The sequence below is a fragment of the Nicotiana sylvestris genome, chromosome 2 (genome assembly GCF_000393655.2).
Source record: "Nicotiana sylvestris chromosome 2, ASM39365v2, whole genome shotgun sequence".
In the NCBI taxonomy this organism is placed as follows: domain Eukaryota; kingdom Viridiplantae; phylum Streptophyta; class Magnoliopsida; order Solanales; family Solanaceae; genus Nicotiana; species Nicotiana sylvestris.
In genome coordinates this window covers 78,225,539-78,238,889 of record NC_091058.1, presented here as the reverse complement: position 1 = coordinate 78,238,889, position 13,351 = coordinate 78,225,539, and positions in this window count along the sequence as shown.

The following is a 13,351-nucleotide window of genomic DNA, read 5'->3' as shown; positions in this document are numbered from 1 at the left end:
ACAAGGGTGTATACCGGCTCAAGGAGAATGCCTGGTATGAGGCCACATATCCTGAGGGCCAAGGTGGCGATGGCGAGGGTATTGATGGTCAAGGTGGCAACGATGTTGAATGCCAAGTTGGCGAGGATGTTGAAGGCCGTAATGGTAGGGGCCAGTAGTTTTCTCTTTTGATTTTTTGTATATGTTTTCCGGCGTCCTCACGAGCCTATTGTAAATAGTTTTAACTAGGTGAAATATCAAAGTTGTTCCTTGCATCTTCTTTTCTTCCTGTGGTTTATTTTCTGTACTTGTGTATATTTTTTGTTTTTTTGTTGGGATGTGGTCGAGGGCTGATAGGTGTATATTCGAGCGAGGTCAAACATAATCTTTCGTTAAATCACGGCCGAGGGCCAGTAGATGTTTGTTTGATTGTAATCAAACATCACCTTTCGGTAGATTGTGGCTAAGGGACGGTAGGTGTTTGTTTGAGCTTAGTCGAATATAACCTTTCGTTAAATTGCGGCCAAGGGCCGGTAGGTGTTTGTTCGAGCGGGGTCGAACAAAACTTTTCATTAAATTGTGGCCGAGGGCTGGTAGGTGTTTGTTTGAGCTTAGTCAAACATAACCTTTCGTTAAATCGTGGCCAAGGGCCGGTAGGTGTTTGTTCGAGCAGGATAGAACATAACCTTTCGTTAAATTGCAACCGAGGGTCGGTAGGTGTTTGCTCGAGTGGGGTCAAACATAACCTTTTATTAAATCATGGCTGAGGGCCGGTAGGTTATTCGAGCTTGGTCAAACATAACATTTCATTAAATCGCGTCCGAGGGCCGATAAATATTTGTTCGAGCTTGGTCGAACATAACCTTTTGTTAAATCGCGGCCTAGGCCGGTAGATGTTTGTTCGAGTGTGGTCGAAACATAACCTTCATTAAATTGCGGTTGAGGGCTAGTAGGTGTTTGTTCGAGCGGGGTCGAACATAAACTTTCATTAAATTGTTGCCAAGGGCCAGTAGGTGTTTGTTTGAGCAAAGTCGAACATAACCTTTCATTAAAATGCGGCTGAGGGCCGATAGGTGTTTGTTCGAGCGGGGTCAAACATAACCATTCATTAAATTGCGGCTGAGGGTCGGTAGGTGTTTGTTCGAGCGGGGTCGAACATAACCATGACACGAAAAAGGTGTGCTCATAAGCGTAAGTTTCTTATTGCTTTTGAAATTGTTGTTTTGGTTACATACTTGGAGAAATTTATAGGTTTTTGGGTGTTGGCTAGCGTTCCAGTCCCAGTTCTAATCTATCTATTCCCTTCATTGGTTGACTTGGAGAATATTGAGAGGTCGAGCAATGAAATAGTAACCACGACCCTACCTTCACGTACTTCAACTCGAAGCATTGCCTTTGCCACCTCGTTAAAAACCTCCTTGAGAAAACCCAAATGGGACAAAACTCAAGTGAGGAAAAAAAGAGTACGACTTGAGGGACGCTTTTTCTGTCAGAAGTTGAAATGTTTGAGGTAACTGATATTCCAGTTGTTTAGTAGTAGCTTTCCTTCCATTATCTCTAGTTGGAATGAACCGTTATTTGCTTTGGCTGTGATTTTGTATGGACCATCCCAGTTTGTTCCCAGCTTGCCTTCTCAGGGATCTTTGCTCACCTGAGTTTTGGCTTTCAGTACGTAGTCCCCGACTTTAAGCAGCCAAACCTTTGCTTTCGTGTTGTAATAACATTCTGCTTGTTTTTTTTTGGTGACCATTCTTAGATAGGCCATGTCTCTTTGTTCGTTAATTTTGTCGAGTTCCTGCCTTCTACTTTTGTTGTTTCATGAGAGTACCTTAAGTTGGGTTCTCCGACCTCTATTGGTATTACTGCCTCATTCCCATAGACCGAAAAGTAGGGCGTCTCTGTTATGCTCGTCTCTGGAGTTGTTCGATAGGCCCATAATACTTCCAATAGCATTTCCGGCCACAGTCCCTTGGCGTCTTCGAGCTTTTTCTTTATGATGTTTAGTATAGACTTATTGGAGGACTCTGCTTTCCTGTTGCCCGTTGGATGGTATAGGGTTTAGAGTATCCTCTTGATGTGCCATTTCCCGAAGAATTCGGCAGTTTTCTTCCCTGTGAACTATGGTCCGTTGTCACCGTTGATTTCCTTAGGTAGGCCAAATTAGCATATGATGTTTCTCCATATAAAGGTGATTACCTCCTATTCCCGTATTTGGGCGAATGCTCCTGTTTCCACCCATTTAGAGAAATAGTCAATTAAAATCAAAAGGAATCGTACATTACCTCGCCCTGCTAGGAGGGGACCCATGATGTCCATTTCCTATTTGATAAACAACCAAAGGAAGGTGCCCGAGTGGAGGTGTTCGCCTTCTTGGTGAATCATTAAGGTAACTAAGTTTGCGGCATCGTTTTTCATGGTGGGCCAGTAGTAACCCGCCTGTATGAGGCATCTAACCAGTGCTCGATTGCCGAAATGAGCTCCGCAATGGCCTTTGTGAACTTCTTCGAGGATGCACTGTGTTTGATTTGGGCCTAAGCACTTCGCTATAGGGCTGCCGTAAGTCCTCTTGTATTGGTCTCTATGAAGGAGACTGCATCTAGCCGCTTAAATTCTTAGTTTCTTAGCCTTTTTTTGTCGCCTGGGAGTGTGTCATCCTGCAAATATGCAAAAATGCGACTGTGCCAGTCCCAAGTTGAGTTTATGGTTCTTACTTCAATTTGGTCTAGTGATGAGTTAAGGAGGTGGGCTATACTGTTATCTCCTGTTGTGATGTTTTTGGTAGCTGCGGCTAGTTTGGCGAGGCCATCAGCTTCGACATTCTACGCTCGTGGGTTTGATCGAGCTGGTATTTGTCGAACTAAGGCAATAGCTTCCAGATTTTGATTTGGTATTTTTGCAATATTTGCACCTTGATTTGGAAAGTCCCTATAACTTGGTTGACTACGAGTTGGGAGTCAAAGCGGAGTTTCAACCGTTTTGCCCCATATTTGAGTGCTAGCCTTAGCCCTACAATTATGGCCTCATACTCTACCTCATTGTTAGTCATATCTGGACACCTTATAGACTGGCGAATTACTTCGCATGTCGGGACCTCGAGTACGAGTCCTAGTCCAGACCCTGATATGTTGGTTGCACCATCGGTGAATAGGACCTAGAGATCTTGTGTTTAAGAGGAAGCTTTGATGGATTCCCTTTCGACTTCGAACATTATTTTTGCACTGAAGTCGACGACGAAGTCGACGAGCACTTGTGACTTTATCGTTGTTTGCGGTTGGTATGTGATATCGTGCTCGCTTAGCTCGATGGCCCATTTGGCTAGCCTACCCGATAGCTCGGGTTTATTCAAAATGCTCCTCAGGGGAAAAATTGTGACGACCAAGATAGGGTGACATTGGAAATAGGGTCTAAGCTTCCGTGAAGCTACGACCAAGGATAGAACAAGTTTTTTGAGGTGTGGGTACCTCGTTTTGGCGTTGATGAGTGTTTTGCTAATGTAATAGATGGTAGATTGCATACCTTTATTTCGCGGATCAAGATTTCACTTACTGCTACCTCGGATACGGCTAGATAAATGAGGAATTTCTCCCCAAGTTCGGGCTTCGAATGCATGGGCAGTGATGATAGGTATGACTTTAGTTCTCACAGATCTTAGACGCACTCGGAAGTCCATTTGAGGTCATTTTCCTTCTTGAGTACGCCAAAAAATTTGTGACATCTATCTGACGACCAGGAAATGAACCTTGATTGGGCGGCGATACAACCAGTCAACCTCTGGACTTGCTTTTTGGTGGTTAAAAGTTATTTTATCCCCTCGATAGATTTGATTTGGTATAGGTTGACCTTGATCCCTCGCTGCAACACCAGGAAACCCAAGAATTTTCCCGAGGCTATGCCAAACGTGCATTTCTCTAGGTTCAGCTTCATTTCGTATTGTCTGAGTATGTTGAAAGTTTCTTTCAGATGATCGATGTGATCCTCTGCCCTTTTGGACTTGACCAACATATCGTCTATATATACCTCCATGATCTTCCGAGCTGGTCTTTGAACATCTTGGTTACCAACCTTTGATAAGTAGCCCCTGCATTTTTTAGTCCAAACGACATGACCCGATAGCATTATGTTCCTTGGAGGGTGATGACGCGTCTACTCCTGGTCTTCTTCCTCAATGAGAATTTTATTATAGACTGAGTAAGCGTCCAATAAACTCAATAATTTGTGCGCGACTATTGCGCCGATGAGTTGGTCGATCTGGGGTAATAGGAATGAATCCTTCGAAAATGCTTTGTTCAAGTCTGTGAAATCCACGCACATCATCCACTTCCCATTTTTCATTTTGACCATCACTACGTTGGCAATCCACTTGAGGTAATGGAGCCGTTTTCTATCACTTTTTCCACCTCCTCACGGACCTCATCGTTGATGGCAGGGTTGAATTTACGTGTGACTTGCCTTACTAGGGGTGGAATGGGTCGACGTTTAACTTGTGTGTGGAGATTTCCTTTGGGATGCCTGTCATATCTGCATGGCTAAAAGCAAATAAATTTGCATTAGCTATTAAAGATTGATTGAATTTACCTGGTTGTTCGAGTTTATAGCCAGTATAGGCCTTCCTACTATAATTGTTGAGGTCCAATTAAATAAGATCAAGGTCTTCTATGGTCGAACCTACAGCCTCGGCCATGTCGGGGTCCATGATGACATCCCCAGTTTCTTCTTGCTTCGACCTCGACCCTGTTGATTGCTATGCCTCTTTTTCTTTATTTTTTTCTGCTAGATGGTTGTGTTGTCCAAGGCAATGCGGTAGCATTCTTGAGATGTGCGATGTTCTCCCTATATGCAGAATATCCTCTATGGTGTCGGGAACTTAATTACTTAGTATATGCTGGATGAGATGGCTCTCATGGAGTGTATCCATGGTCGTCCCACTATGGCATTGTACGTCGTGGCCTGGTCCATAATGTGGAATGTCGTCTCCAGAGTCATGCTGTCGTCCAGGACGGGGAGTGTAATTTCCCTGGATGTCAGCTCAACTACATTATTAAAATCGGTTAGCGTGATGCAAATGCGGCAATATCTTATCCTTGAGCCTCATTTGGGTAAGGACTTTGGTATAGATAACGCATGCACCCTTCCATCGTCCACTATGATGCATTTGACATCGATATCCAAAATACATAAAGTAATAATGAGGGCATCATTATGTGGGAAAATCAAACCGTTGGCATCCGACTCGTCGAAGATGATACTTTCTTTGATTCCGTCGTACCCTTCGTGGGTGATAGACCACTTGAGTTTATGATTGGTGGTGATTTTCACTCCATTGATAGAGGTGTCGTCATTGCCGCCAATGATCATATTGATGGTAAGAGCTGGTGATGCCAGCTTCGGCGGGCCTTGATGTTCACGTCCTTTAGTGAAGTTGGTCCTCCCCTTATCACTTAACAGCTCTTTGGGGTGTCCTTGCCATAACATATTTACGACTTCCTGTCTGAGGGCGATGCAATATTCCATTTTGTGCCCGTGTTCCTGGTGGAACTCACAGAGGGCATCATACTTTCTCAATCTTTGGCTGCCACTTCACTTTTCTGATATCATCTTTGGCGGCCACTTAACTTTTGTTCTAAGTTTCTCAAGAGCGTAGACTATTTCTATAGGTGACATACAAAAATTGTGAGCAGATAATAAAGGAGGCATACCTCTTTCGTTCCAATGAGTCCCTATCCTTGGCCTGGACAGGCCTTCTTCATAGCGGAGGGAGGGTGGGGCGGCTGCCCTAACATATGGTTTGTGACGTTCCATGTTAGGCCGCGGAATTGGATGATCTCTTACGGTATTATCTCTTCGTTCTTTTATGGATTCGGCTTGTACTGAGGTTAGCCGATGAGTTGGTTCGTTGAGATCGTCCTCGTCTGCTCGGACCTCAGCACAATAAGCATTGTGGATTTCATCCTAAGTGGTTGGAGGATACTTCATCAATTGGCTTAACAGCTTTCTAGTTGCTCTTGAAGCACTCTGCTCAGCCCGTTCTAAAAAGTTGCGACCGACATCCCTTCGGATATGTTTGGCAGAGTCATCCTTACTCTGTTGAACCTGGCGAAGAAGTCCCTTAGTCCCTCTCCTAAGGACTGCTTAATAGCAAATATGTTGTTTACTCTCGCCTTGGCCTTCTTGGCTCTGACATGGGCGGTTACAAACTTGTCGGCCATTTCTTCAAAAGTTTCTATGGAGTGGGCTGGCAACTGCGAATACCATGTTAATTCCCCTCCCGTGAGGGTTTCGCCAAACTTCTTCAGCAAAATGGAGGACACTTGTTCCTTGGCGAGGTCATGCGGTGACGTAATAAGTCACATGATCTTCAGGATCATTCATTCCGTCGTATATCCTGAGATAGAGCAACATTTTGAAGATCTTTGGTATGGCATGTGTGGTTTCATTATTGTTGTATGGGTGCTCTACGAACTGGCTAGCGTTCCTTTTCAGCAGCAGCTTAGGAGCACCTGGTATCTTGTCAACTCGTTCTTGATATTCTTTCATCTGGTCTCGGAGTGCCTTATTTTCATTCTTCATTTCTTCCATCCTCTTTAGAATGGCAGCAAGGGCGTTGTCACCTACACTATCAGTAACATTGTGAGTTATACCTATTGCTGGCGGGAGCCAGTTGCACTGCTCGTCTGTTTGTTGTATCGTGCATGCCCTTGTGATTTCTGTAGTCTTGCCTGGAGCGGGTTTATTGAGGACGCTTCCTAGCGTGTCGGTCAACCATGCCTCGAGGAGTTTTTTGTTGGGGGCGTCCCTTCCTCTGTAGATGTGGAGGCCCCTTTTCTGCTGGGCTTCGTTATGTTGCCGTATAGGAGTGGTGACCTCTCTCGTCTAGGGGACGCGTTGGGGGTCGTGTCTTCATCTACTATTTCACAGCTTTCGTTGATGACATTCATGAGGTTGGTTGGGAAACACTCGTCATTCTTTCCCTTTCTCCTCGATTACCTGCCATGTAGGGTTTTGTATACACAAAAAAGGAGATCTCGGGATTTTTGACGTTAGCGACTTGCGTTAATTATAGATCTAGAGGAAGCTAAAAATTTAACCAAGAAGCGCCAAATTATTTTACCAATAAATATAGATCTTGGTTCAAATAACTAAACTTATATTAAAAAGGGTTAATCATAGCTAATAATAATATCCTCAGATTGAGCTTTTAAAGAAGCAACAAATATTACGTAAATGTGGTCGGACAGTGGCGGTGACATACAATAAATATTATAGAAATCATAAGCAATAATGTAGCATTTAATATTAATGCATAGCAATAAATGGAATTTAAGTAAATAGAATGAATGAGTCACCCAAGAAGGGATGAAATATGTGGATGTTCTTTCTGACAATGATGAATGATAGACAATCCCTTGAATAGATGAGTTATTCTCGGATCTAGTGGAAAAGTATAGACAAGAATCTCAGTGAAAAGGTGATGTTTGTATCTTAGCAAATTAGATATGATTCTCTTTCTCTAGTCAAAGTGTGTTTTTACAAATGAATATCATATGTCCCCTATTATTGTGTTTTTTTTTCTATTTATAGGAAACATGCTCCTAAGAAACCTTAATAGTACAAATACAGAGAATATCCACTAGAATATTCTCTTTGATATCCTATCTTGAAACTAGTCGTTATAACTCTGTCAAAGGTACTCGACCTCGGCTTCGACCCTTGTCGACTCTACGACTTCGGCCTTTGTTGACTCTTCGATCACAGACTTCGCCACTTCTTGAGTCATTTCGACAAACGACGACTTGAGAATTTTTTTCCCTAGTATTATCTTGGCTTAAATATTCTAAAGATAAATTTTGACCCATATAATTCTAAACAATATTCTAATTCTTCAAAAAGTTAACCGTATCTTCGTATTCGAATCATCCTATATTTAGATAAAACCAAACTTCATTTCTTAATTAGTTGCCTAAAAAATTATGCCGAAACTATTTAGAACGGACTGAGTGCTTTCAATATCACCTAAGAATCCGTATATTTTTAATTAGTAGTGGCAAAATAGTTAAAAGAAAATGATTAACCACATATATTATTCACTAAAAAATAGGTTGGATAATGAACTTTTTAAAAACGGGTCAAATATGGATAAGAACCATATTATCTATTTAGAAAATAGATAACTAATGAGTTTAACTTTTACATTTGTAAAGCCTCAAATTGGGGGTTCCTCAAGTTTAAGAAACTAGGAATTCTCCCAAAAGTGATCATATTCAAGAAGTCATGGATAATATGGTTATCCATATTATCCGCCGGTTAACCATATTTTATCCGTATTAATATGGGCCGGATCGAATAATTTATCCGTTTTTCATTACCCGCTTTCGACCCGTTCCATATCTGACCTAACCCGCCCGTTTGCCACCCGCTGTATTTAACCGAGCACAATACATCAAAAAGCAATTTTGATAGGATTTAACTTATATACTAACAGTAAGATGAGTCTATTTTTCGGATAATTACTTCAACTTATAATGGACAATTACGTGTCGTTACATTTTGGTTTTCTAATAGTGTATAATCCTTAAGTTTAATTTGATGAGTCACTCATTGCATAGTAGGAGAGATACTGAGCTAGCTAAGAACAAATGGCATGTGGTCCTCTGTTACAAGAACTTTCAGTCAACTTAAAGCATTAAAACAACATACGTTAAATGGGTAACTCATCTAGTCTAGAACTAAAAGAAGAATGATATTTGGTAGTGGTCCAAAATCCAAACTGCATTTCTGGGTCCTATATATACTACTACATGTTTGTGAGTTGAAACTATTTAGAGTGCATTAAATTCATAGTCACCTACCTAGAACACTCCACAGTAAAACTCAACAAATGTGTGAAAACTTTAAGAAAAAAGTACATTAAATCAACCATTTCCATCTCAGACTTTCTCCTTCAATGGACCACCATGCCCATATTATACGTAGGAATATCTAATCTTAGTAATTTTACTTCCTTCACGCGCATCAAAATTTGAAAGAAAAAACTATTTCAAATAGTGAATATAAAGTTTGTGGATTATGGCTAGGGTTTTTTTTACTTCATTTGGTTTGGTAGTCTCTTTCTTGGTATTAATTACAAAGAAAGCGAGAAAGAAATTGAGACTTGTAGCATAATATGTAGAAAAAGAAGGTAGAGAGATCTGAAGATGATGTTAGAAAAATCTTTCAAGATATTGCGAAAGCTAGCTATGGCAAAATTATACTTATATTTTATTATCTATAATACTAGGATATATTATGATTACCCGCAAGAAAAGGGAATATATGTACTTGTCAAGAATTGTAGAAGGCTAGAGATGAGGTAAGAGGTTTTGGTTTGTTTAGAAAATAATATAAAACGAAAGATCAAAGAGTACTGATGTTGAGCTTTACTAGCAAATCAATGTCCGATAGACTTTGAAAGACAATCTGGCCAAAGGAGTAGCCATCACTCCTTACTACTCTTTCCTCCCGTTCCAATTTTTTGTTCAAATTTCGAGAGCCTTACGAATTCTTTAAATATTTTAAATTATTAAATTATTGTGAGTTGTGACTTATACTACGTACTTTTTGTATCATTTTCAAATATGTAAATTTAAGTCAAAATATTACAAATTTTACATTGTATTCACAGTAAAAGTTTGAATCTCAATAAGCGACAATTGTAATATCAAATATTGTAGTACCAAATTCGAGAATTAAATTTAATAATATACTTATATACACACACAAAAAAAAGGTTTAGTTCATTTTAAAAGAAGACTTTATTCAAAATTAGTGAGAGTTCTCACAATATAAATTTCTTACTATAGTGCCATGAATTTTAGTTTTATTAAAGAAGATTCTAATTTTAATATAATTTAAAAATGTACTTCCATTTTGTACTACGGTAATTCTATCATTTTAGGTGTTCTTAATTAATATGATATTACTAGTACATACCTTTGAGTCTAAGGGTTTCAAGTTGAGCAGGACTAAGGCAGAATATCACGAGTGCAAGTTCAGTGCCGAGTCGGGGGAAGTTGGCATGGACGTGGGGCTTTGATCACAGGTCATCCCCAAGAGAAGTAGTTTTAAGTACCTGAGGCCGATTATCCAAGGGGACGGAGAGATCGACGAGGACATCACACGCCGTATATAGGGGTGGGGTGGATAAAATGAAATTAGCATCAGGAGTCCTGTGTGACAAGAAAGTACCATCATTACTCAAAGGTAAGTTCTATAGAGTTGCGGTTAGACCGGTCATGTTGTATGGGGCAGAGTATTGGCCGATTAAGAACTCTCATATCCAGAAGATGAAAGTGGCAGAAATAAGGATGTTTAGGTGGATGTGCGGGCATACTAGGGTGGATAAGTTTAGGAATGAAGTTGTTCGGGAGAAGGTGGATGTAACTCCTATGGATGACAAGGTGCAGGAAGCGAGACTCAGATGGTTTGGGCACGTGTAGAGGAGGAGCCTTGATGCTCCAGTGAGGAGGTATGGGAGGTTGGCCTTGGCGGGTACGAGAAGAGGCAGATGACGGCCTAAGAAGTATTGGGGAGAGGTGATCAAACAGGACATGGCGTTGCTGCAGATTTCCGAGGACATGTTCCTTGATAGAAAGGTATGGAGGTCGAGTATTAGGTTGTAGGTTAGGACGTAGTCGAGTCCAGGGGTGAGGCTAGTTTGATAGGGTTGGCCTTAGATTGCTAGTGGTTAATGTTGTATTCCCACTATCCTTCCACTTTTCATAGCATCGGGGCTTATTTTCTGATTTTGTTATTGCATTTCTACTATATATTTTCTAGTTCTTATGATGCTGTTATTATTTCTTTAATTTGGTTTCTGTTTGATGATACTAATATATTGTCCTTTCGCTTCTCTTCTCGGCTTTTCTGTCTTCTTGAGCTGAGGGTCTTTCAGAAACAACTTCTCTATCACTTCGGGATAGGGGTAAGGTCTGCGTACACACTACTCTCCCCAAACCTCACTTATAAGATTTTACTGCATCGTCGTCATTGTTGTTTTTGTTGTAGGACATAGATTATACAACATTCCGTTTCACAAATAATGCATAGACTTTCACAGATATTACTAATGTATAAATGCAAGTACTAATTAAGTTTCTTATATGGATCCTTATTGCATTAGTTCCTACTCTTTTCTTTTCATTTTTCCTTCTTAGAGGTGAAAAATGAAGAGAGACAGCTGAGAGAAAGAAATAATATAAATGCATGATAATGAAAGGTAAATGTAATGATGACAGTAGCAAAATCAGAAAAAGAAAAAAAATAGCGCAATCTCAAATGTTGAACTCCCAATAAAGAGTGAGAGTCTGGTAACAGTCAGCAGAATTGAAGGAAAATTGGAATGAGACTGCAATACGATGACTTCAAGGTGAGAGTATATATTCCTTCCCTATATGTTAGACCTAATTTAATTTAATTTCCCCTAAGTTTCATAATTTGCAATAGATATCTTGAATTATCAGCGTATTTACGCCACGGAAAAAGTTTAACTAATATTTGGAGGTTTAGAAACTTCCAGAAAAGGTTAAATTTTCTTCGAAAAAATCTCCACCTAACAAGCTTTTTTTAAAAAAAATGGGAAAATTATTTATATAAAGAAAACTCCGAATATTCTCCCAAAAAAATAAATTTGATATATTATGTGAGTTTGGATTAGAGAAATAGTAAAAGTAATGTAAATGATATTAGAAGCGAAATGGTTTCAAGTATGTTCGGACATGCAAAATAAATAAAAATTATATTTTGAAAAATAAGAAGAATGTCCTACAAATTAAGAGCCGAGAATGACAAAACCATAGCCTATTTGGCCAAAATTTTAAAATGTGCTTTTTTAGAAAAGTACTCTTTATCAAAAGTACAATTCAAAAAAAATACTTTAGAACAGTAAGGGTTTCTTTTTATTTATTTTATACTATAATGATATTTATGTGAACACCACTTTTATATTTTTAATTTAAATTAATTTTTGAAAAGCTTATAAAATGAAATAATATATCAAACATTTTAAAACTAAATAAAAGAGTGATATAACTTAAACTTTCTTTACGATATAACCATCTTGAATTCGAGTACCTACCAACCCCATTAATCGTGATTCCCATTGCGTAAACCCCATTAAAGAAGGAATTGCTTTCGATTAATTATTTCTCCCATCAAAAGCTTAAATTCAGAACTCTTGTTAAAGTTAATAAATTATATCCGTCTCATCACATCCCTTAATGAGTATAACTTAAGTAGCTAAAAAGAAAAAGAAAAGAACCCGCTATTTTTAGACTCCAATTGAGTAATTGGGAGAAAGAAGTTTCCCTAAGGTAGGAGTGTAGCTGCAGTCTATCGGTGCATAGGAAAAGGTAGGATTTGGAAGATTAATAAAATGCGGCGATAGAAAGCAATTCGCTGAAAGGGACTGAATTTTTTAAAACATCCAATTATTTTGATCTCGTGCTTTTTCCTCCTTTGTCTGCATCAAATTTCATTGTCATTTAGACCAAAACCTAAACAAAAACCCTTAAGATTAACTTCTTTTTGTATAAACGACAAATAAGTATTTTCCTCCTCTATGAAACTTTTAATACACATAATATTTACATCAAATTAATTATTAATATAAGAATGAAAAATATCACATATATAAATTTAGTGAATAGAAATATTTAGTATATGTGCAGAATTACTTGATACTTATAGTTAGTACTTGATAGAATAGTTGAGGTGTCTAATATTGGAACTGTAAAGAGTAATTTTGTAAAGAATACGTAAAACATGAGCGATGAGGTTCCTAGGTAGTAATTTTCATGAGTTGAATGATCATACTACGGAGTAACTCGTAATATCACTACGTAGAGAGCAGAAGTAGATGTTTTGGCAATAAATATTGGGTAGCGTGCTCTACTGTTCCGTAGCAGAAGATTATGAATTATGAATTATGAATTATGAATTATGAATTATGTTGACGTGATATATGCCATCCATGGCTTTCAATATAATGTTCTCTTTCTGTCTTTCACTCCTAATTCCATTCTCTTTCCACCCCTTTTCTCTTTTCACCTTCCTTCTCTGTGTTACTGCTTGTTCTTTTCCTAAATAGTTCAAGATTCTGGCTGGTATTTTCCTGTGGAGAGTTTCCATTTCCTATTTATAATTATCCAAATTATATGTTTTAAGGATGATATACTTAGATGGTACGTACTATTCGAATGAGAGAAAAATACACAAAGATCGGTTAACAAATGTGCTTAGACGCTCCATCGGAATATGATGATATTTACTAAATCGTACATAATACTACTTTTTAGTAGCTATTGTATAGGATTTCTTTAGAGTTAGCTTTTATACAGAG